Source organism: Muscardinus avellanarius (assembly GCF_963383645.1).
Source record: "Muscardinus avellanarius genome assembly, chromosome: 4".
In the NCBI taxonomy this organism is placed as follows: Eukaryota; Metazoa; Chordata; class Mammalia; order Rodentia; family Gliridae; genus Muscardinus; species Muscardinus avellanarius.
This window is the reverse complement of record NC_137789.1, coordinates 81,503,912-81,530,769: the sequence shown is the minus strand read 5'-3', so window position 1 is coordinate 81,530,769 and position 26,858 is coordinate 81,503,912. Positions and strand designations below refer to the sequence as shown.

Here is a 26,858-nt window from a genome sequence, read left to right as displayed (position 1 = left end):
AGTATAAACAATCTATTAGACCACATGGAGAATAGAATCTCGTTCCTAGAAGAGGATCCCTCCAAAAACGAATGCATAATTTATAACTTAGAAAAAAAATCCGACAGCAGGAATTGGACATTGAAGAAATATGGGCCCATTTTAAGAGAGCTAACCTAAGAATAATTGGAATAGAGGAGGGAAAAGAAGGTGAAACCAAAGGGATCAATAATATCTTCAAAGAAATAATAGCAGAAAATTTTCCAAACATAGATCAAGAGATCAATACACAGGTCCAGGAAACATAGAACTCCCTTTAGACAGGATCAGAGAAGAGGTTCCCACGCCACATAATTGTCAAAATGACCAATGTGGAAGCCAAGCAGAGAATCTTAAAGGCAACAAAAACAAAGGGCCAAGTGACATTCAGAGACAAACCAATTAAAATCACTCCAGACTTCCCAAACCAAGTCATGAAAGCCAGAAGGGCTTGGAGTAACATATTCCAAACTCTGAAAGAAAACAACTTCCAGCCAAAAATATCCTATCCAGCAAAACTATATATCAAATTAGATGGGGAAATAAGAAGCTTCCATGACAAACAGAAACTGAAGGAATTTATGTCCTCAAAACCAGTGCTAGGACTTCCGGGAAGATGGCGATGGAGGAAAGTGGGACTTACATGCCCCACTAACAACCAATCTCTATTACCACAAAATCAGCGCCTTTCATAGCCAGAAAACACCATCAGCAGAAAAACAAAAAATGTAATTACAAGGGACAGAGAAAAAAAGGGCTGGAAAGACGAGGCACCAGAAAGAAACCAGACCGCAGTGCTGCAGCCGGAGCCAAGGTATGGAACGGCGTGGGCGCCATCTTTTCTTGCAGCACTAGGCCCCAGAGAGGAGGGGGACTCAGAACGGAGCCCAGAGCCACAGAGGAGATACGCCGGCCTCACAGCCGAGGACTGGCAGCAGCACCATACTGCCAGCAGCAGCGGCAAGTTCACCGGACAGCACCAGACCAACACACTCAACAGCCCACCAGGCTCCAGAGAGGAGCAGTGGACAGCGAGCCAAGGTGAGCCGCTGCAGAACAGCTGGGAGGAATTTGGCAGATTTCTCTGCGCAGGGAGCATCTAAAGCTCCCAGGGGTTGGGCTCAGCACACCTTGCAGGGACTCAGAGCGGAGTTCAAAAACAGAAGAAATATGCCAGCCTCATGGCCAAGGACGTGGCAGTGGTGCCATATTGCCACAAGCGGCAGCGAATTCACCAAGTCTACTACAGCTCCATCTGCACACTCAACAACAGGGATTCAAATTGCGGGCCCTGGAGGAGAAATCCCAGTACTGTACTACCAGGGACTTGACCCAATGGGGGAGTGGCAGTGGCAGAGATATCACACCATAGGAGAAAGCCCAACCCTGGCACCCCCCATGGTCTAAAGCAGCCTCGATTGAATCCCTGGGTCTGAGACTCTGTGATACAACCCAATAGAGGAGTAGTGGGAACCTAGATACTACAGACTCGAGATCCAGAACACCTTAAGTGTAGTCGTAGTGACCCAAGGGAAGAACCCAGAGAAGGCACAAACTTCCAAAATCATGGGAAAGAGGAATAACAATGAAGCAATGAATGCCCACAACATCAGAACCTGATAAAACAGATATTCAGAGATTTCTAGAAGATCAAATCAGGAAAATAACTTTAGATATAATAGAGGTGTTATGCCAGGCGTGGTGGCGCACGCTTGTAATCCCCGCGATTGGGAGGCAGAGACAGGAGGATCGCGCAGGTTCGAAGCCAGCAGCGCACGCTGGCTTAGGAGACCCTGTTTCCAAATAAAATATAAAATAGGTCTGGGAGTGTAGCCTGGAGGTAGAAGGGCTTCCAGGAACCCCAGTGCCACAAAAAATTTAAACTTTAAAATTTAAAATTTAAAAAAATTTTAAAAAATTTAAAAAAATAATAGAGGTGTTTCGAAAAGAATTCAGAGAGAGTAAAAAAGAGATAAAGGATGCAATTAATGAAGTAAAGGCCTCAATTCAAAGGACAAACAACCGATTAGACCACATGGAGAATAGAATCTTAATCTTAGAAGAAGATCATTAAAAAAATGAACGCATACTTTCTAAATTAGAAAAAAAAATCCGACAGCAGGAATCTGACATTGAAGAAATATGGGCCCATTTTAAGAGAGCTAAACTAAGAATAATTGGAATAGAGGAGGGAAAAGAAAGTGAAACCAAAGGGATAAGTAATATCTTCAAAGAAATAATAGCAGAAAATTTTCCAAACATAGAGCAAGAGGTAAAGACACAGGTCCAGGAAACTTATAGAACTCCCTTTAGACAGGATTGGAGAAGAGGATCCCCATGCCACATAATTGTCAAAATGACCAATGTGGAAGCCAAGCAGAGAATCTTAAAGGCAACAAAAACAAAGGGCCATGTGACATTCAGAGGCAAACCAATTAGAATCACTCCAGACTTCCCAAACCAAGTCATGAGAGCCAGAAGGGCTTGGAGTAACATATTCCAAACTCTGAAAGAAAACAACTTCCAGCCAAAAATTTCCTACCCAGCAAAACTTTCTATCAAATTAGATGGGGAAATAAGAAGCTTCCATGACAAACAGAAACTGAAGGAATTTATGTCTTCAAAACCAGCACTAGAGAAAATACTCAACGAGATTAACTACAAAGAAGAAATAGGTAACACACTCCAGAACCAGAGAAACAAGATTTTCTATCCAACAGACAACTAAGATTGGTTATCTGTGGAGATTCATTATTTATGTTAGTCTTTTACCTATCTCTAAATTGTATTGTTTACTTTTATTGTTGCTAATTTTTAGGATTTCTAGTTGGAATACTAATATACCTTCAGATATAGCATTTGGAAATATTTTATCCCATTCTATCAGTAACTTTTAACTCTGTTTACATTGTCTTTGGATATACAATATGTTTTTATTTTTTAGGGAGTTTGTTTACCCTTTTGTTGCCTGTGCCATTGAAATCATATCCAAGAAATCACTGCCAATTTCAATGTTGTGATGTTTTATGACCCAGATTTTCTTCTAAAAGTTTATAGTCTTAAGATTTATATTTAGGTCTTTTATATATTTTGCGTTAATATTTGTATATGGTGTTAGGTAAGGGTCCGATTTTATTCTTTTTCATGTAATTATTATTTTTCAACAATTTTAAGTTAAAAGATAATTATTTCTTCCACCAAAAGTTCGTGGAAACCTTGTCAAAAATAACTTGACAATATATGGAAGAATTTATCTCTAGGCTTTTACTTAACTCCAATGGTTTATATATCTGCCTTTAAAACAGTACTACACTGTTTCAATTATTGTAGTTTTATATGGTTTGAAATCAGAAAATATGCATCTTCTAGCTTTGTTCTTTTTCGAGATTGTTTTGGGTATCTAGAGTCCATATTCCATATTAGGATAGATTTTTTGTGAAAAATATAAATAAATATATGATAGTTTCACCTTAAAAAAAGAAAAAGAAAGAAATATTCTCTGGTAAGAAAGAAAGCAAAAAGAAATATTGAAATGTTATCTTTAAGTCATCAAAAGCTTGGTATCAGACAAATGAAACTGTTATGTGAGATTATCAACGTTAATTTTGGATAAATTGCTATAATACTAGATGTCAACCACTAAGCCAAGCATGGGAAGGAGGAATGGGGAGGGAACAGGGTGGGGATCGGGTAGGGGCTAACTGGGCGATGTGTGCATGTATGTCTACAAAAGTATTATTTTTATCCCATTATGATGTATGAATAAAGTGCACCAATAAAAATTTTTAAAAAAACAGCGCTAGAGAAAATACTCGGATTAACTACAAAGAAGAAAAAGGTAATACATACCAGAACCAGAGAAACAAAATTTTCCACCCAGCAGACAACTAAGCAAAGAAGAATATATTCTTCTTGTGTTTGTTGGTTAAAATCTTTGGAGATTCATTATTTATTTTATTCTTTTATCTATTTCTAAGTTGTATTGTTTGCTTTTATTGTTGCTAATTTTTAGGATTTCTATTTGGAATATTAATATACCTTCACATATAGCATTTGGAAATATTTTACCCCATTCTATCATTAACTTTTAACTCTGTTTAGATTGTCTTTGGATGTACAATATTTTTTTACTTTTTAGAAAGTTTGTTTATTCTCTTGTTGCCTGTGCCTTTAAAATTATATCCAAGAAATCACTGCCAAGTTCAATGTTGTGAAGTGTTATGACACAGGTTTTCTTCTAAAAGTTTATAGTCTTAAGATTTACAGTTAAGTCTTTTATCTATTTTGAGTTAATATTTGTATATGGTGTTAGGTAAGAGTCCAACTTTATTCTTTTTCATGTAATTATTATTTTTCAACAATATTTAGTGAAAGAATCATTATTTCCTTCACCAAATGTTCTTGGAAACCTTGTCAAAAATAACTTGACCATATAAGGAAGAATTTATTTCTAGGCTTTTTATTTTACTCTACTGGTTTATATATCTGCCTTTATAGCAGTACTATACTGTTTCAATTAATGTAGCTTTATGAGGTTTGAAATCAGAAAATGTAGATCTTCTAGCTTTGTTCTTTTTTGAGATTGTTTTTGGTATTTAGAGTTCATATTTCATGTTAGGATAGATTTTTTTCTGGAAAAAGTTTGATATCAGACAAATGAATCTGTTATGTGAGATTATCATTGTTAATTTTGAATAAATTGTTATAATATTAGATGTCAACCACTAAGCCAAGCATGGGAAGGAGGGAGGGGGAGGGAATGGCGTGGGGTAGGGGCTAACTGGGCGATGTGTGCATGTATGTCTACACAAGTTTTTTATCCCATTATGATGTATGAATAGAGTGCACCAACAAAAAAATTTTTTTAATTAAAAAAAAAAAGAAAACTGAAGCACAGAAGTGAAGGTCATAGAAGCTAAAGAAGTCGTATCAGGTAATACAGCATCCAAACAGCACCAAGTGCTGGGATGTTACCACAAACGCACAGGGTACCACATCTCAGGGCAGCACGGTGACCAGGATGCACATGCCTGGCACAAGAGGGATTACAGACCTGAGACTGTTCGCAGCTCAGGGTCATACTGTCTGGAGTTGACACAGGAAGCACAAGCTCGTGTGCTGAAAACTTGATCCCCAGGGCGTCAATGTTGAGCTGAGCTGGTATAACCATTAAGAAGAGACCTTGCAAGAAGTAGTTACATCATTCGGGACACCAGTGAGTTCCCACCAAAGTAGAAATTTATAAAAAGAACAAGTTTGGCCCCTGAATCTCTCTTGCTTCCTGTCTTTCATCCATGTGACCCCTTCTGTGTGTGCCTATACCATGCCAGCTGCCATACTCTGATATAGACAAAAGACCCTTACCAGAGCAAACTAGATACTGGTGCCATCCAAAACAGTGGGCTAAATAAAACTCTTTTTTATAAAGCACCCAGGTTCAAGCATTTTGTTATAGCAACAGAAAGTAAATTAAGTGAGGAACTCTCTTGTCAATTTGTCACTTTTAATCAGTGAGGAAAACTTTTCCCAAAAGTCCCCAATATAGTTACTCTCCACAGTCTTTGGTTTAAACTAGTCACATGCCAGTTCCTACACAATTCACTGGCATGAAGAAAGAGATTGCCAGAACTTGCCCTACAGTGTGCTTGGGAACTCTGTAGGGGCCATGTGTAAGCCAGCATATGGCCCTCCTTCAAGGAAGAAAGAGTGATTGGTGCACAGAAAACTTTCAGAGTGAAGGCCAGCTGCAGCACAGACTGTGCAATGATCTTTTCACTTGAATATTGTGGAGTATCTGGGTCACAGTATGTAAAGGCTGAGGAGGAGTTTGTAAGTTACACCTGGAGGTCAGGAGAAAAGAGCAGCAAAGACACACGAGGGATACTATCTGTTGAGCATGAATCAAGGTTTTATTTATATTTGGTGGTACTGAGGACTGAATCCAGGGACATACACCCCCAGCCTTATTTTATTTCTTATTTTGAAGCAGGATTTCACTAAGCTGCTGAGGCTATCTGTGAATCTGCAGTCCTCCTGTCTCAGTCTCCCAAGTACTGGGATTACAGATATGTACCACCATGCCCAGCTAAGACTTTGATTTTGATTTTGTTCTTTGTTTAGACAATTATAATGGCCTCTATAATGGCCTCAAAGTGGCAGGAAGCATGGTGATATAAAATGCATAAAGTATCTCATAACCGAGCAGGGTATGGTGGTGAACACCTGTAATTCCAATACTTGGGAAGCTGAGGCAGAAGGCTAGACTTTGCAACTTAGGGAGACCCTGTTTCAAAATCAATAGCATTTATTTTTCACTCTGAGCCTCACTATAATGTATAATTACAATGAACCAATAAAATGATTAATAAAAGGGAGGATCTAGGAAATGTAGTTTAGTGGTAGAAGGTTCCTGAGTTTAATCCTCATCACACACACACACACACACACACACACACACACACACACACTTCAAACCTTTTTTATATAAAATCTAACAAAATCATGAATGTTGGCAAGTAGGAACGGGAGGTGAGGGGATACATGTTGAAAAGCAACGTGATTCTGTCAGATAAGGGAAAGTCATGATTTTTCAGGAGAAAGTGGGTAGAATATGTGTTTTGTGCGGCATTATTTAAAAAAAAAAACACTCCCTGGATTTACAGCTTCCTTCTCTGTCTTGCTGTAGTGCTTTATCATCTTGAGGCTTAAGAAACTTAATCAATACCATGGTTGCTTAACTTCAAGCCAAATTACTTTTGTTCAGTCTAGAACATACAGACAATACAAGTGTTTAGCATCCTGCTCATTTCCAGTAATTATTCCACATACAGTTCACAAAATCTATTTAATTGTACCCTAAACCACTTAACGAATACCTCTTTATTGCATTTTTATGGTATGAGCTAATCAATGAAATGAACAATTCCTAGAATCAATTGACAGAAAACTAGATACAATTCATTTTACAGAAAAGATCTCTTTGTTACATCTACCTTCCAGGCTCACTGTTGTCCTGGATGTTGATCTTTAGGGAAATCAAATTGTTTTGATTTATCAATCAAGAAAAACATCTTCGAACTGATTTTAATTTCCTAGCTCACAAGACATGTTGCTTGAGATTTAAATACATTGGTGCATTATTATAAATCAATTAATTACTTTTTATATGGATTCAGTCTAATGATATTATCACAAGAAATTACTTAATTTTTCCTACACTTAATTTGTTTATTTATTCAATAACTATAATTTGGCACACGAGGGACTAACGACACAATGGTGGGCAATACAAACCACTGCTAATTAGTAATGTTAACAATATATAACATGAGTCCAGAGGATATGCCCAGCACTGTGCTAAGTCACATCTGTTTTTTATGCAACCACTCTGTCTGGTGGTTAATACTGTCATCGCTTCCAATTTACAGATCAAGAAACTAAGACATAACAGGATGATATAAGTTGCTCAAGCTATTGCAGCTAAGAAATGGAAGAGACCAGAAGCAAGGCTCAGAGCCAGTTAGGTTGTCTCTAGAACACAATCTGTTCACCAGAATGTTATAGTGCTAAGGAATATAGTAGGTAATGTGCAAAGGAATCATGAGTGTGAGAAATTAAATAGATGGAATATAAAGGCATTCATCTTTGAAGGAAAGTAGAGAAAACCATTGTGGACATAATATTTGAGCTGTCTTGTCCCTCCAAGACTTAGCTAAGAAAACCTGTATAGATGGAGGGGATTGTGCATCTAAACAGAAAAAAATAGGTGCAAAGTGCAGGGAAACTAACCAAAAAAAAATACCCTGTGACTAAGCTTGGGGTTGGGAGGAGGATGAGAGAGGACAGGGGAGTTGTAAGACATAGGTTTGCCTACAAACCATGTTCATGACAAAGAATTTGATCCTAAATGCAAAGACATGTAGTCTAAACTTAAACCTGGATTTCCTATATTCTTATATTTTCTTGCATATTTTCTACAGTTTTCATTGAACATTTCAAGTTGTTAAATTATAAATTGAAAATAAGTCTACACTGAATGTATATGTTGATACAGATCTTAGTCCACATTGAACATACAGATGTTCTTAAGCTTACAATGAGTTTATAGACTGATATACAAATAACAATGCTCCATAAACTACTCTATAAAACATAAAAGGTGGGACGATTCCAAACTCACTCTACAAAGCTAGCATCGTTCTGTAACTAAAACCAGTCACAGCATAAAAAGAAAACTATAGAACAATATCCTTCATAAATGTAGATGTAAAAATCCTCAATAAAATTCTCTCAGAAGAAGTACAAATGGCCAATAGTTACATGCTAATATGCTCAATATATTTAGCTATCAGTGAAGTGCATTTCAAAGGTTCATTGAGATTTAATATCACTCTGGTCAGAAAAGCTTTATCAAAAAAATAAATAGCAAATGCTGGAAAGGATATGGAACCCTTACACAGTGTTGGTGGGAATTTAATTAGTACAGCCATCATGGAAAATAGTATGAAGGTTTCTCAAAAACCTGAAATTAAACTACCATATGATCCAACTATACTACTTCTGGGTATGTGTCTTAAGGAAATGAAGTCAGAATACAAAGAAGATAACTTCATGCTCGTGTTGACTGTGGCACTAGTCACAATAACTAAGATATGGAATCAGCATAGGTACTCATCAAAAAATGAGTAGACAAATAAATTAAAATACATATACAGAATGCAGAATTATCCATCTATACAGAAGAATGAAACCATGCCATTTTCAGAAAAAAAATGGGTGCTATTGGAGAGCTTCATGTTAAGCAAAATGTCTTGGTCAGCATTCTCACTGCTATAATCCAAAAGAACTGACCACACAACTTAGAAGAAGGAATATTCATTTGTTCACAGTTTCTTGGAGAGTCTAGGTCTAATCAATATGAGGCCAGGGTCTGAAGCTCAGAGCATGGCAAGGGGAAACAGAGAGAGGGAGAACACATGGGCTTGCTCCTCACAATAAGGAGGTCGGAAGCAAGAGCCAGCCAGGATAGGACTGGAAAAGCAAGCACTGTTCCTAAGGACACATCCCAGGGTCCCACCTTCTCCAGCCACAGCCCACCTGCCTAGGTTGATGAGGTTACAACCCTCATGACTTAATTATATTACTCCAAACATTGATTCATGAGCTCTTTAGGGGACATTCTATATCTAACTATAATACAAAATAAGCCAGATTCAGATGGATAGATATCACAAGATTTCTCTCATATGCCGAAACTTAAAAAAAAAAAAAAAAAAAAAAACCTGCAAACCTGCAAGTGGAAAAGGGACTATTAGAGAAGAGAAATTGGACTGGGGGAGAAGACAAAAAGAGACAATAGAATGGAGGATGGGCATCATCAAAGCACGATGTGTGCATGTTTGGACATGGCATGGTGAAACCCATCAATCTGTAAAATTAATATGTGTTAATATTTTAGCTGAAATAAAATGAAGATGTGAGCCATGAAACAACAACAAAACAACTGATATGCTAGGAGATCTCTTTTCTATAGAAGCTTGCAAACAAACTCCAAGTGCTGAATAAGTATGGCAAACCTGAGAAACAGCAGAATTTTCATGTCTCCCTGGGTTTGGCCATCATAACAAATCAAGTATTCTACTGACAATCTCAAAAGAGAAAAATACCATCAAGGCATCAAAATATGTGAAAGTAATAACTATAAGACTGTACTAAACTCTTAAAATGTTAAATGCTGAGAACTTCATCAGCAATGGCAAGCTGCTGAAGTAAACCTCCATCCTCCCATTGAACTAAGTATTAAGTTTATTAAAATGATGATGCTGTGTTTTCAGTCTGCAAAGAAGTTCTTGGGTTGTTAGGCAAAAGGAGAAAAATTATCTAAAAGCAATATCTCTAGGACAGAGAATAACTAGATACATTTTTAAATGACAAGTCATATAATCTGTAAGTAACTAACATGCCACCATACCACCCAGCTTTTGGTCACCAATTGCCCAGCTGCAACTGAGCTGCAGGTGACTCGGGTTCTGTTAATGAAATTCATTCATACTGTTTTGCTCTAAATCAGTGATCACCTTATTCACTAGCAGCTAGACCATCCCTTTTAGTGCCAAGCTCCTTTCCAAGGTTTGGGAAGCCTTCTCTCCTACCTGGACTGCATTTGTGAGCCTTAATTGTAAACCCTGGAAATAATTGTGGCTTCCAAGGCAATGATAACAGCCAGCACCTGTAGAGTACTCAGCGTGTGTCAGATGCTGTTTCAAAGCTCTTTATACATTTGTTTTTGAAATCCCCATAGCTTAGTCTGTTTTCTGCTGACATAACAGGATTCGAGAGAGTAGGTAATTTATTTAAAAAAAAAAAAAACCACAGGGATTTATTTAACTTGAGGTCTTGGAGGCTGAGAAGCCCAAGAATGTGGCACTAGTATCTGCCAGGGTCTTTGTTCTGTGAAATCCCATTACAGGTAGAAGGTGGGTGAGTATGCACACAAAAGAGAGAAAGGAAGTCAAACTTCTCTTATAAGGAGAAGTTTTGTTATTGCTTCCACAATAACAGCCTTTATCCTTCACTCTTTTATTATTAATGGTATTGATTTAGTATGTTGTAATTATATATCATATTGGAGTATAGAGTGACAGAAAAATACATGCACTCAACTCTTAGTCCCCTTCTTATAGGGTTCCTTCCCCTCCTCGTATATGTTTTTGGATTGGAATTGCACTTTTGACCTAATCTCCACTTGGAGGTTCTACCTCTTATTACCTTGACAACGGCAATTTAATTTCAACGTGAGTTTTGAAAGGGATACTCAAGCCATGGTAATGGCAGTACAATGTAGTTAGTAAACACCTACTATATGCCCAAGCACTGCAAGATATCTTGGTGTATATGAAGGAAGTAGAGAATCATGGCCCTTATGTTAGTTAGCTTTTTATTACTATGATCAAAATATCTGATGAGAACAACTGAGAAGAGGCAAGATTTATTTTGGCTCATGGTGTCAGAGGCTCAGCCCATGGCTGGCTGGCCCCAAGGCAGAAACATCATGGCCGCAGGGTGTGAGAAAAAAGATGCTCTGCCCGCCGCCTGGGAAGGGGCCTGAGAGGCCAGAATGGTGAGGCGTGGAGCCGAGGTTTGCATTTTGCAGTGCTGGTTGGGAGGGGGGGGGGCGAGAGGTGGAGAGAGCGGAAAGCCCCGGGAGCTGCCAGGGACCCCGGGGGGAACCATGTTGAGTCCTGCCAACAGGGAACAGATCCACTTGGTGAACTATGTGGAGGACTACCTCCGTCGAGTCCCTGCCTTTCGACCTGCAGAGGAACATCTCGCTGATGCGGGACATCGACGGGAAATACAAAGAAATCTTAAAGGAATTGGATGAGTACTATGAAAAGCTTAAGCGGGAGACTGATGGAGCTCAGAAGAGGCGAGTACTACACTGCATCCAGAGAGCCCTGATTCTGAGCCAGGAGCTGGTGATGAGAAGATCCAGATCGTGAATCAGAGGTGGAGCTGGTGGAGAACCGGACCAGACAGGTCACGTAGAACTCTTTGAGGCACAGCAAGACATCAGTGACCCCACTTGCAACAGTGGCAGAGCTGACCAAGATAAGTCCAAGAATGAGACAATCACACAGGCAGATAAGCCGAACAACAAGAGGTCCCGGCGGCAGCGCAACAACCAGAATCCAAAGAAGAGGTCCAGTAATCACGACCACGATGGCATCACCTCAGGAACACCCAAGAAGAGGAAAGCCTTGGGAACATAAAGCGTTCCAAGACCAACGCAGAGAGGGAGGCCTCGCCTGCAGACCTTCCCATCAACCCCAATCAGCCCACGTACTGTCTGTGCAGTCAGGTCTCCTTGGAGAGATGATCAGCCGCGACAACCACAAGTGCCTCATCGAGTGGTTCCGCTTCTCGTGTGTGGGCCTCCATCATAAACCAAAGGGCAAGTGGTGCTGACCCAAGTGTCTAGGGGAAACCGAGAAAACGATGGACAAGGCCCTGGAGAAACCCAAAAAAGAGAGGGCTTATAGCAGGTAGCTCGCGGACCTTCGGGAGGCGTGGAGGACAGAATTAACCCGTGTAGTTATTACATCGCTGCCTCTGCTGGGGGGTGCAGATCGTCAGCTGTGTATCTTCTAGGGATGTTATAAAAGAGCTGCTCCCTTCCTGGGTGGCAGTGACTCCCTAGGCTTCTTGTTCTCACAGGTGCACACGTGACAAGACAGTGGTCTGTGGCTCAATATTTTAGGAACCAAAGATACAGGTTTGAATTAAACATTTACATGAGTCTCAGACTGATTTTTTTTGGGGGGAAGCAATGACTTAGAAGCAACCTATTTAAGTGTGAAAAGAAAAACTTTCATGTAGCCATTTTATTTGAATAAAAAATGTTATACTTTATGAGCAAATTTTTTAACTAAGCTAGTTAAGTATAGCCCACAGCAAATTTGTTACTACCACAGTGTATATCCATAACAATTCAGTAACAAAGGTTTAAACTTAGATTATTTTTTAAAAAGATAATTGGTTGCTGCAGTTGTATCTCAGTGGTATTAGTTTCCCCAAATTATGCTAGATCCTGGGTTCCAACCTCAGCACCACACACAAGAAAACCCAAGCTCCCAAAGAAAAAGGTAAATGGTTAAATTTTACATGACAGATTCTTTATAATATTGGCTGGTTCTCTAAATTGCCATTTTTAAGTGACTGAGTACATTTGTACTAAATCCAAAAGAAATGGTCTAGTCGTGAAATTCAAATCGTGCTGTTACTATCATAGATCATAATGTGGCCATCTTTAACTTGTTTAAAGTGTATAAACGTACGTTTTCCAGAGACATTGCTCATGCTGTATTATAATTGAAAGTGCAGCCTGATGCCCTTGTGAAACCAAGGTGTGCTTCCTGCTGTGTGTGTGATCTATACAGGCGTGATATCAAGAAATAAGTAAAACAAGACAGCCAGGAAGCAGAGAGAGAGGGACAGTGTCAAAGCCATGCCACCAATGACTCGCCTCCGCTAGCCACAGCCCACCTCTGAACCTTGCTACACCAAGGCTGGCCTTCAATAAATGAGGTTTGGGGGACATTCCAGATCCAAAGCCTAACATCCCTGAAGAGGTCATATTCTACATTAGAAAGCTACTATCAAAGTTAAAAAACAGGCAGCAGGACAAGTTGACACAGTATTTAAGTAAATGTGTGAGAGTAGCTATAAGGTTTAGAAAAATGGAAGCCCTGGAGGGCTAGAGTTGTCTTCATTTTGTAAAAAAAAAAAAAAGAGAGAGAGAGAGCGAAGAAGAAAAAAAATTTACAGACTCTGTAAGCAGTTAAATGCTTTCTCTGAAGATCCATTTTATTTCATTTACTTCATTTAGTGTTTCAGCTTAGATTTTAAAAATAAAAAAATTCTAGAATGATAAAATTAAGATTACCTAAGCATTGTACAGATGACTTTTATTTTTTATTAGTAATGGGAATTGAACCCAACGGCATTTTACCTTCAAGCTATATCCCAGCCTTTTTCTTTCTTGCTTTCTTTTTTTATGGGTCTGGGGATGGAACCCAGAAGCATTCGACCTCCGAGCTACAGCCCCTCCCCTATTTTTTATTCTTTATTTTGAAACCAGGTCTCACTGAGTTGCAGAGGACCTCACTAAATAGCTGAGGTTGTCCGTGAACCGTGAGCCTCCTGTTTCAGCCTCCCAAATGCAGAGATTACAAGCGTGCACCACCACGCCTGGCCTCATTTTTCTTTGTGAAACAGGGTCTTGCTAAATTGCTGAGAATGTCCTCAAACCTGAAATCCTCCCACTTTAGCCTCCCAAGCACTGGGATTACAAACTATATCCCACCATGCTAGGATTATATAAATGACTCTTTAGAAAAATTCCCAGGAAGCCTGTGTGGATCTGCTACTCTTTTATTTTGCAAATAGAACATGATGGGGTTTGGAAACAAAGTTTTCTGAGGCTTTCTAGATACTGCTGCCCCCAACTGGGTTGTCTGACCCTATTCAGACAGTTAGTCCTTTTATGCTCTTCTTAATCTATTTAATATGACTGAAATGTCAACTTTTCTCCTGCCTCACAACTTTGTGGCAAAAACATAGCTGTATAAATCATTGCTGCCCAAATTTATAAATGTGTAGCATCAACACTACATATTGTCAAAGACTGGATTTTCTTGAAATCTCTTCTAGAAAAGAGTCATAAATTCTCTGCCCTTTCCCTGGATTTCCAGAATGGGAACGGCATGGAAGTGAACCTCTGTTCATCATGAGCCCATTCAGTAGTTTGGACCACAGTAAAATCACTAAAATTTGTTATCTTGAAATTTCTTTCTTACTTTTGGCTCATCTATATATTGAGTTATTTATAGAGACAAATGCTAATAGCAATTGTGAGTACATTTTTAGGAAAGTTATTTTGTTTATAACTTTAAAATCAGATTTTTATTTCTTTCTTTCATTTTTCAGTACTGAGATTTAACCCAGGAGCATTCTACCTCTGAGATACACCCTTAGCCCAGTTTTATTTTTTATTTTGAAATAAGGTCTGACTAAGTAGCTGAAGCTGGTCTCAAACCCACAATCTTCCTGTCATAACCTCCCAAGTACTGGGATAACATGCATGCACACTACACCCAGCCTTTTAACAAGAAAATATGTCCACATTTCTGAGATACTTGAAAAGAATCATTCAAAAGATTTATCCCTTTTAACAAGGAAATTTGTCCACATTTCTGAGATAGTTGAAAAGATTCATTCAAAATATTGATGAGCATGTGTTGCTCATTCTCTGTAAAATCCACTCTTTATAAAGCAGTGCATTGTGGGGAGCCATTAAGGCTTTCCCCTAGATTGATGTTTCTGACTCAGCTGACTGACCTTCTCCCAAAGTCAACAAGGTTTGGGGTCATGGAAAGTTCAAAGTAAAAAGGTCTGGGAGAAGATCAGATGGTGATGGCACAAGGGTACTGATTAACCTATCTGTAATATATGTGCTTTGGATTGGTCTTTATTGTATTCTGGTGGTGGTAGCACGAGGATATTGACTGACCTGTAACTGTATAAATACCTCTGGAAAAACAAACCCAGCGTCGGCGGAATAGAGAATACTGACCCAGGCGTAGTTGTCGACCAGTAGAAAATATTGACCCAGGAGCAGGGGTAAGCCAGTACAGATAGTAGGCTGGCAGTCCCCCCCCACACACACACACACGTTAGAATAAATTAAATATTCTGAGAATCAAATTCTTAGAGTTAAATTCTTCATCCTCATGCCTCTCTTCTGAACCTGTACTTTTGCCGGCTGGCTCCGGCAATGCATTAGGATTTTCACATCCACTAACATGCAGAGCCTATAGCAAGGATTAAGTGCTAATACTATTTTTAGGAAATGAGGTCTCAGAACAGTGAGATTGATGTAAAAAGATAAATGAGGTGAGCAACGATGCTATGCAATGTAACTGGGTGCATTGGAGATCTGTGGGAGCTACTGCTTGTCATTCCATAACAGACAAAAAGAGCAGGTACTCAGCAGAATATTTACTATAACAAATGATTTTCTGAAAGAACTGGAAAAAAAAAAAAAAGAACAGCATCTCAGAACATCCCAGGCCGACAGAAGGAAGGAAATGCATGTGACCAGATTCAGCTCCTCTCACTTCCTACTGCCAACATCCAATCCAAGAGGAGTTAGGTCCTTCACATGGCCAGATAGTATCATCTTGCCCACTGGAAGCTATTCAGAAAGGCAAACACCACATCCTTCTATGTAAATTATTTTGCATTTATCACAATTTTATTTTTCTTTAAACTGATACAATTTGAATACACTTTCTATTTCTCAGGAATGTGCAGATGGAGCCCATGTTGATATTACAGTAATTACAACATTAAATAACATTGCACAGTCAACCTCCAAGGCTAATTCAGTGTAAAATAACAAGTATTAAAAGGTACCCTTACTAGTGGCTCTACATAGTGTATATCACTAAGTATGAAAGAAAAATAGGCAAATGCCCAATAAAGTCAAAAGTGGAAGGGTAACAGGGTACCAACCAAAGAAGCAAGAAAGAAGAGTTGAGGGAGGACTCCTTGGCAGATAAGACATGATCATATGACCTGACTTAACCAATTGAGTGCTTCCCACTTAGGCCTTTGAGTCTCAAGAGACAAGGTAAAGATATCAGAGCAGAGACTATTCCTGAGAACAAAAGTGAGCCAAGAATCCTAGGATACAGAGCATGTGCCCAGGGGCAAAAGTGTCATGAGCAGGTTGGTTGGCTTCCCATATTCCCTTGTTTACTGCCTGAGTTAGTCAGCCTTCCATTACTATAATAAAATACCTGAGAAAATTAACCTATAAAGAAAAAATAATTATCTGTCTCACAATTTTCAAGGTTCTGTTCTGTGGCAAGAGCAGTGGTAGAACAAAACCACTTGGATCAAAAGCTAGGGAACAAAAAAAGAGACTGGGGTCTTTTGAGGGCACAACCACAATAATCTAGGGTCCTCCCACTGAACTTCACCTCCGAGAAGTTCCACAGAACCTTCAAATAGTACCATTCTAGTGGCCAAACCTTTAACATATTAGTCCTTACTTTCTTCCTTTTTCTTCTTCCTTCTTTCATTTCTTCCTTCTCTAGCTATATCTTTTTCAGATAAAGTAAATTTCATAATTTTAAAAATCTTGTAAGTAAAAAAACACAGAATGAAAAAGAAGAGATTTTATAAAGCAGGAATGCTCAAGAGAAGGGAAAAAAAAGAGATTTTACTCTAAATGAATACGATTCTGTAAAATATGAACACCACTATTTTATTTGACCAAAAAGTATGAAACAAAATATGTTGTTTATACTTGAGTGCTTTGCAGTCAATTATATTTTTCAATCATTAGAGAAATAAATAGGAAGAATTGTTATCCTAACTAAACTGTGAATGATAAGAACAGGTTGGAAAAATGAAAAGTAATATTTTCAGTAGAAAGCTAAGCTAGGAAAATCTAAGTACAGATCTCTTGACTTTAGATATATATAGGAGGGGGAAGAGGGAAATTCCCTAATGTAAATGATATACATTCACAAACATATCAAAGTCAATCACTAAGCCAAACATGAGAAGAAGGGAGGGAGAAGGGAGTGGGGTGGGAATTGGGTAAGGGCTAATTGAGTGATGTGTGCATGCATGCCTCTACCATCTTGTACTCCATTAAGATGTTTGACTACAATGCACCAATAAAAAAAAAATTTAAAAACTTAAAAATGTTTTCATTGGTATTCTCACATATGTACATACAGTCAGTGGAAGTGATTCCTTCATTGATCCTCCCTTCCCAGCCTCCCCTTCCCCTAGACAACTTCCCTAGCTCCATTTAAGTTTCTCCTCCATTATCTGGAGTCCCTCTGGTATCCTAATTACTATGTAGCTTCTGAATATTACAGAAAACATATGACCCTTCACTTTCTGTGACTAGCTAATCTCATTTAACATTATGTTTTCCAGGTCCATCAACTTTACTGCTTATGACATAATTTTGTTCTTTATTGCTGGGTAGAAATCTGTGTATATATTCTATCATTTTGTAATCTATTCATCTGTTGTAGACACCTGGGATGGTTCCATATTTGGCTGTTATGAATTATGCCGCTATAAACATGGATATTCATGTATTACTATAATATTCTGATTTCAGTTCTTTTGAAAAAATACCCAAAATATTTTATCCAGTGGCATAGCTGAATCATGTGGTAGATCCATTCCAGTTTTCTCAGAAATCTCCATGATGATCTCCATAGCAGCTGAACTAATTTGCAATCCCCAAAACAGTGTAGAGTTCCTATTTCTCCACATCCTACCAGCATTTATTGTTGTTTTTTTATTTCTGGACTTTTGCCATTTTGATTGGGGTTAAATGGAATCTCGGTGTAGTTTTGATTTGCATCTCCCTGAGGGCTAATGATGTTGAACATTTTTTCATGTATTTGTTGGTCTTTTGTGTCTCTTCTTTTGAGAAGTGTCTATTTAGTTCAATTGCTTATTTCTTGATTGGGTTTTTTATAAAGTCTTATTTTTATTTATTTATTTTTGTGGCATTGGGGATAAAACCCAGAGATATTCTACCTCTAAGCTATACCCCCAGCCCTATTTTTTATTCTTTATTATGAAACAGGGTCTCATTGAGTTGCGAAGGGCCTCGCTAAGTAGTTGAGGCTGTCCACAAACTGCAATCCTCCTGTCTCAGCCTCCCAAATGCAGGGATTACAAATGTACACCACCATGCCCAGCTCTCTTTTTAAGTTATTGGCATATTCTAGATATTAGTTTCCTATCAGAGGGATAACTGGAAAAGATTTTCTCCCATTCCATACACTTTTTCTTTAGACTCTTGATGGTTTCCTTTGATGAGCAGAAACTTTTTGGTTTAATGCCAACCCTGTTTATTAATTCTTGTTTTAATTTTCTGAGATATGAGGGGGTCTTGTTGAGGAAGATATACCTGTGTTTATATGTTAGAGTGTTGAACTTTATGCCCTCCTCTAGTAACTTCAAAGTCTTTGGTCTAATTTTCAGCTCTTTGATTCATCTTGAGTTGATTCCTGTGCAGGGTGAGAGGTAAGGATTTAATTCCATTTTTTTCTTACAAATAGATAACCAGTTTTTCCAACACCATTTATTGAAAGGCTTATGGCAAAGGAGCCTCAGATAATTAAGAAGAAATTGTAGGGGAGCCAAGCGTGGTGGCGCACGCTTGTAATCCCCTCTCTTGGGAGGCGGAGATAGGAGGATCGCGGTGGTTTGGAGCCAGCCTCACTGGCTTAAGAGACCCTGTTTCCAACTAAAAAATATTTTAAAAAAAAATAGGTCTGGGAGTGTAGCCCGGAGGTAGAAGGGCTTCCAGGAACCCCAGTACCAAAATAAGAAAAAATAAAAGAAACTGTAAGGGAGCCAGAGAGATGGTCTAAGAAAGGGTAAGAGGAAGAGGTAGGATCAATGAAGGAATTACTACCATTAACTTTATGTACATTTCATCAACTTTATGCACCAATTTTTTTTATCTCAGTATCTTGTATGGAAAAAGGGAATGAGGAGGGAGCCAGGAAAAAGACTACCAAGTGCAGTGTACATAATATGTTACTACCAACATGATTTACATTATGATGTGAGAATATAGTATGCCAATAAAAGTATACTAAGAATAAATAAATACAAAAATGTTTATTTACCTTAAAAATAAAAGCCAAAAATTATTATTTTTTACTCAAAAAAGAATTGAAGCATCCTATAAATTTTAATTTCTAAAAAAATATACATCAGTCTTGAGCCAGGCATGGTGGTGCGTGCTTGTAATCCCAGCATTTGGGAGGATGAAACAGGAGGATCACAGTTCAAGAACAGCCTTAGCTACTTAGTGAGGCCCTTTGCAACTCAGTAAGACCCTGTTTCAAAATAAAGAATAAAAAAATAGGGCTGGGTGTGTAGCTCAGAGGTAGAATGCCCCGGGGTTTAATCCCCAGTACTGCATCAGTCTATAATCCACCAAAGAATAAAAGTTCTAGAGTTCTTTTTATTTTTATTAAAGTGGAAAAGTCCTGGAGGTCCAGAAGTGACCTCACAAGGAGCCATGTGAGGGAGTCTCCAGGATCAGCTGTATAAGGCTCTCGCTACTGTTGGGATTTTGTCCATTATTACAGGGAGCTCTTGGTGGTAACCTGTCAAATTCCAAGATAGCGCTTTTGATGGATGATGGCTTTGAATCTGATTTGTTGGTTTGGGCTTTGGGCTTTGTTGTTTTGTGGGTGAATTTATTTGTTTGGGTTTGTTATTTTGCTGTACTTTTTGTTGTTTTATTGTGTTTTGTTTTGTTGTTTTTGTTCTTAGCTAGCATCATTAGTTGCTATTGCAGCTTTCAACAGACTGTGCTAGAAAAGAGTATAAAGAGGCCAGGCAGGACCTTGCAGCCAGTTCCCATGTGAGGATGTCCTCATGGACAATTATATAGTACTAAGGAACAACGGCAATGATTTTACCCGAGTCAAACTGGCCCACCATATCCTCACCAGGATGGAGGTGGGGGTGAAGTTCTTGCCTTTGTTTAGTAAGAATCCCTTGACTCAATTCAAAATTGCTATCATAAGGGCAGTGGAGTATTCAAACATTGTCCAGTTGTTTGAGGTTTTAGACATGGCCAACTTTGTCTAACTGGTGATAGAACACACAAGCAGGATGCTGCTTCTGCACCACTTCAGGGAGTCCAGAAACTTGGAGGAGGAGGCCTGGAGGGTGTTCCAGCAGGTTGTGAGTGCAGTGTGCTACTTCCAAAAGAGAGCCATCCTGCACAGAGACCTGAAGCCACATAACATCCTCCTGGACTCAGTAGGAATGTCAAAGCCATTGACTTTGGGCTGAGCTGCTGCTTCACAGCTGAACACAAGCTGACCAACATCTGTGGCATTCCTGGCTACTATGCCCGAGAGGTCTACAAGGGCCAAGGATATGGAGCCTGCAAGTCATCCTCTACAGCAGAATAGAAACAGCTAAATATATAGGAAACTCCTAATGAACTGGGTTATATATTAGACAAAAGGGCTGAGGATGCAGCTTAGCAGCAGAGTAACTTGCCTCCTATGCATAAGGCTTGATCCCCACTACTGAGAAAAAGAAAGAAACTACTCAGAATGAGAAGCAGAGAAGAAACGCAATAGAACAATATGAAAGGGAAATAAGGAGCCTGGAAAAATAAATAAAAAAGTCTGCCTTGTGTCTGCTAATCTATGGAAGAAGATAAGAGAAAAAGAGGGAGTCAACTAATAGAAATCCTTGATTGATTTTTTTGAAGATTTAAAGAAGTTTATTAAAAGATAGAAATACAGAGGATAGGTACAGCTCCATACTAAACTGGCATGGGGGGATGACTCAAATGAGTACACCCCTTGATTGATCTTTAAGAAGAAAAACATATATGGAACATAAAACAGGAGGAAATTTTAAAGAAAAAGTAAGTTCATAGAAATAATGACAAATATATTAGTAATTATATTAACTTTATTTTTTGTGTGGTACTGGGGAGTGGAACACAGGGGCTTTCTATCTCCAGGCTGCACTGCAGCCATATTTTATATTGTATTTGGAAACAGGGTCTCACTAAGTTGCAGAGAGCCTCACTAAGTAGCTGAGGCTGGCTTCAAACCTGTGCAATCCTCCTATCTCAGCCTCCCAAGTGCTGGAATTACAAGCATGTACCACCATGCCAGCTTTATGTTAACTTTAAAAGAATAAAATAAAGCTTACAGTTACCAAAGCAACAGATTGTCAAACAGAATTATAAAACCTAGCTGGGCATGATGGTACACACTTGTAATCCCAGTACTTGGGACACTGAGACAGGAGAATCACAGGTACAAGACCAACCTATGTAACTTTTCCAGGTCCCTTAGCAACTTAGCAAGAGCCTCTTTCAAAGTAAGATATAAAATAGGGCTGAAGTTGTAGCTCAAAGATAGAATGCCTCTGGGTTCAATCTCCAGCACTAAATAAATAAATGAAATCTAACTAGGTTGTTTACAAGTAACACATCATAAATGCAAAGATAAACAATTGAAGGTTCAAAAGTGGAGAAAAGTATATATTAGCCATAAGAAAGCTCATGAATCTATAGTATCTGCAAATTCAAATTTAAAAAATATAGATATAATGATATTTCATAATGATAAAGGAATAAATTTATCAGGAAGCTATAAAAGTTTCCAATGTATATGCAGTTAAAATATAGATTCTAAATATATATGGAAGAAAATGGAGCAAAAATGAGAAGTAAATAAATCCACTACCAGACACAGGAGATCTTAAAATCACAATTAACAAAGTTAATCTAAATGGCATACAGAAAACTCCACTCAAGATAAAAAGAGTTAAAACTCTTTGTAAGTGCCCATGAAACATTTGTCAAATATTAGCCATATGTTTGACCACTGAACCAATTTTAAATGATTGAAATCATTCAACCATATTCACTGGTCACAGAGGAATTAAGCTAAAAATCAACTAAAAAAAAAAAGGAAAAAGAACAATTTTAAATGCTTGGAAGGCAATATACTTCCTAAATTTTCCTAGTAGCTAGCAAAAATAAATAAATAAAAGCCTGGGAAGTATAGCTCAGTGGTAGAGCACATGCCCAGCACACATAAGATTATGGGTATTAAACCAAAGAAATAAGAAAATGAAAAAGAAAGAAAAGAGCATTAAAAATGTGTGAGATGCACTGAAAAGAGTACTCACAAAGAATTTTATGAGTTTATTTATTAAATAAAGGCAGAGGTTTTAATTCAAGTAAAGTAAAGACACACATTGAAGGGAAGTGCAGGACACCTCAAAGATTGTGAGAGCAGCCAAATTCTATGACTTTAAATGAAAATACGTAAGAAAAGAAAAAGCTGAGCATGATGGCACATGCCTATAATTACAGTACTTGGGAGGCTGAGGCTGGAAGATTGCAAGGCAGTCTCAGCAACTTAGCTAGACTCTGTTTCCCCATAAAAAAAAATATAATGAGGCTGGGGGTATATGGAGATAGCCCCTGGATTCAATCCCAAGTACTAAAGAAAAAGGGATAAAAAAAAATCAACAATCCTAGCAGTATCTAAACTAAGAAGTAATAAAAATAAAGAAAACCTTTAAAAAATTGAAAGAGAAAAAAAAGAGTGGTAACTACTGAAGAAAAAATAAGTAGAGAGAAAAACAACAAAAGCAGAATACTCTAAAAAATTGAAACTGAGCCGAGCATGGTGGGACATACTTGTAATCCCTCCACTTGGGAGGCTACGACAGGAGGATCACACAGGTTTGAAGCCAGCCTCAGCTACTTAGAGTACTTAGAGAGACTCATAGCAACTTAGTGAGACCCTGCTTCCAAATAAAATATAAAATAGGTCTTGGAGTATAGCCTGGAGGTAGAAAGCCCCTGAGTTCCACCCCCAATACCACTAAAAAAATCACTGAATTTTCTATATTGGGGCCTGGCAATCTGTAGCTTGTACACCAAATCCAACCCAGCAGCTATTTTTTTTATATTTTATTTTATTTTTTTTAATTGGTGCATTGTAATCATATATCACATTGGAATACAAGACTTGAGAGGATATACAAGCACACATCATCCAATTAGCCCTCATCCAGCCCCCATCCCATTCCCTCCCCCTCCCTCCATCCCATGCTTGTTTGGTGATTAACTTTGATACACTTGTTTATGTACCTCCTGCGTTTTAAAGAGGCTCCATTCTCCCCTATTCCATACCCTCTGATTGGTCACCTTAGTTGCTTCACTATAGGGCCCTTTCTATAGCTCGACCTCTTCCTGTAGCCCCTTTCCTCCTAATTTTTGCTGATTAGGGGAAGCATCTGATTTTTATTTTCTGTGATATTTCTCTGTGCATGCGTTGCAAGTACCGATCCCACTTTTGACGGCCCCAGTAGTGGCCTAGCTACCAGGTGGACTGATCCAGACCTCGCTGGCTCAAGCAGCGGCCTTGCCTCATGGGAGGCCCTGATTCTGGTCTCGCTGGCCCCAACACCAGTCTAACCCCTCAGCTGGCTCCGATCCCGGCCTCGGAGGCACCAGTAGCGGCCTTGCCTCACGGCAGGCTCCGATACCAGTCATTGGCCCCGGCACCGGCCTAACCCCTTGGCAGGCTCCGATCACAGCCTCGGAGGCCCCAGCACTGGCCTAACACCTCGGCAGGCTCTGATCTCGGCCTCGGAGGCCCCAGCACCGGCCTTGCCTCACGGCAGGCTCCGATGACAGCCCCGATGGCCCCAGCACTGGTCTAACCTCTCGGCAGGCTCCAATCTGGCCTCGGAGGCCTCAGTAGCGGCCTTGCCTCACGGCAGGCTTCGATGCTTGCCACTGGCCCCAGCATTGGCCTAACCCCTTGGCAGGCTCTGATCCCAGCCTCGGAGGCCCCAGTAGCAGCCTTGCCTCACGGCAGGCTCCGATGCCAGCCATTGGCCCCAGCACCGGCCTAACCCCTCAGCAGGCTCTTATCCTGGCCTTGGAGGCCCCAGCAGCTATAAACATAGATACACAGGCATTAGTTTGGTAGTTTGGTTGCCTTTCTTTGGGGGTAGATACCCAGAAGTGGTACTGCTGGATAAAATGGTAGATTTGTTCCCATTCTTCTGAGGATTCTCCATATACTTTTCCAAAGTGGTTGCACTAATTTACAATCCCACCAACAATGTATTAGAGTTTCCACTTCTCCACATCCTTGTCAGCATTTATTGTTGTTTGTGTTTTGAATGATTACCATTCTAGTTGGAGTGAGGTAAAAATCTCAGAGTAGTTGTGATTAGGATCTCTATTATTGCTAATGAGGTTGAGCATTTTTTCATGCATTTACTTGCCATTTGAATTTCTTCTTTCATGAAGTGCCTCTGTACTTCACTTGTCCGTTTTTTGATTGAGTTGTTTGTTTTCTTATTGCTGAGTTTCTTCAGTTCTCTGTTTATTCTAGATATTAGTCCTCTATTGGAAGAGTATGTAGCAAAAATCTCCCATTCTGTTGTCTCTCTGCTGAGGTTCTTAATAGTTTCCTTTGCTATATAGAAGCTCTTCATTTTAATGCAATCCTGTGTATTGATCTGCCTTTTAGAGTCTTGTGATTTGGGGTCTAGTTGAGAAAGTTTTTACCTGTGCCTATGTGTTGCAAGTGTTGGACCTATGACCTCTTCAAGAAGCCTCAAAGTCTCTGGTCTAATTTCCAAGTTTTTGATCCATTTTGAATTAACTCTTATACAGGTTGAGAAAGTAGGATTTATTTCCATTTTTCTTCATATGGTTAATCAGTTTTGCCAACAACATTTGTTGAATAGGCAGTCTTTTTTGCAGTTTATTTATTAGAACCTTTGTCAAAAATCAATTGGCTATAAGTGTGCAAATTTGGTTCTGAGTATCCTATTCTGCTCCATTGGTCTATGTATCTATTTTTGTACCAATACCATGTTTTTTGGTGTGTGTGTGTGTGTGTGTGTGTGTGTGTGTGTGTTGTGAGTCTGAGGATGGAATCCAGGGGTATTCAACCTCTGAGCTACACCTCCTCCCCTATTTTTTATTCTTTATTTTGAAACAGGGTCTCACTAAGTTGAGGAGGGCCTCACTAAGTAGCTGATGCTGTCTTCGAAATGTGATCCTTAGGTCTCAGCCTCCCGAATGCTGGGATTACAAGTATGTGCCACCACCCATGGCAACCATGCTTTTTTTATTACTATGATTTTGTAGTATAGTTTGAAGTCAAGTATAGTGATTCTTCCTGCATGGTTTGGTTTTGTTTTTTGTTTATTTTGCTGAGAACTACTTTTGTTATTCTGGGATTTTTATTGTTCCAAATGAACTTAAATTAACAAGTGATTTTTCTATGTCTATGAGGAATTACCTTGGTAATTTAATGGGTATTTCATTGAATTTTTAGATCACTTTTTGAAGAATGGCCATTTTGATGATATTTATCCTACCTATTCATGATCAAAGATCATCTTTCCATCTTTTAAGGTTTTCTTTGATTTTTTTCAATGTTTTTATAATTTTTTTTGTAGAGGTCTTTTATATCCTTGTTAAGCTTATTCCTAAGTATTTTTTTGTGTGTGTCGGATATACTAAGTGAAAGTGTTTTCTAGATTTCACTTTCAGTGGATTTATGGTTGATATACAGGAACACTTCCAATTTTTTAAGAATGATTTTGTATATAGACAGTTTGCTAAATTTTTTTCTATAAGCTTTTTGGCTGAGTTTGTTGGGTTTTCTAAATATAGTATCATGTCATCTTCAAATAGTGAAAATTTGAGTTCTTTTTTTTTCTACTTGTACTCTTTTGAAATACTTTTCTTGGCATATTGCTCTGTCTAGAATCTCAAGTACTATATTGAAAATAAGTGGTGGTAATGGACATCCTTGTCTTGTTCCTCTTTTAGGGGGCATTCTCACAGTTTTTCCCATTTAATATGATATTTGCTGTGAGCCTCTTGTATATATTGCCCTCTATGATGTTGAGGTATGTTCCTTCTATTCTGATTTTCTGCAGTGCTTTTAGCATAAATGGATGTTGGATTTTGTTGAGTGCAATTTCAGCATCCATTAAAATGATCATGTGAGTTTTATCTTTGTTTCTGTTCATGTGATGAATTACATAATTGATTTTTTATTTTTGTATGTTGAACCAGCCTTGTATCCCTGGGATGAACCCTACTTGGTCATAGTGTGTGATTTTCTTGATGTGATTTTTAATGCATGTTGCTAGTATTTTGTTTAGCAGTTTTGCATCCAAGGTCATCAACAATATAAGCCTGTACTTTTCTTTTTTTGAGCTGTCTTTATTTGGCTTTGGTATTAATATTATGTTGGCTTTATAAAATGCATTTGGGAGACTCCATTTTTTTATTTCCCAAATTAGGTCGGGGAGTATTGAGATTATCTATTCTTTAAAGGTTTTATAAAATTCACTTGGAAAATCATCTGGTCTTGGACTTTCTTTATTGGTAGGCTATTTTTACTGTTTCAATCTCTTTGATTGCTATTGATTGGTTTAAATTTTCTTTATCTTCTTGACTCCATTAGGAAGATTGTATTTATCTAAAGAGTTGTAAATTTCTTTCAGATTTTTCATTTTTGAAGTGTAGTTTTTGACATAGTTTCTGGTAAGTCTCTGGATTTCTACACTGTCAGTGGTAATATCTCATTTTTCATCTCTTATCTTCATTATTTGGGTTGATTCTATCTCTTTTTTCCCCCTTGGTTAAGTTGGCTAGTGGTTTATCTATTGTTTTTTTTTTTTTTTTT

General features: G+C 38.5%; 1 pseudogene across 1 annotated transcript; it reads left to right on the top strand.

Moving 5' to 3' along the window:
- The first annotated feature begins 11,248 nt into the window (after positions 1-11,248).
- Positions 11,249-12,066, top strand: LOC308261759 (inhibitor of growth protein 1-like; annotated as a pseudogene). Its single transcript has one exon. The product of its transcript is annotated as an inhibitor of growth protein 1-like (transcript).
- Positions 12,067-26,858: the final 14,792 nt, after the last annotated feature.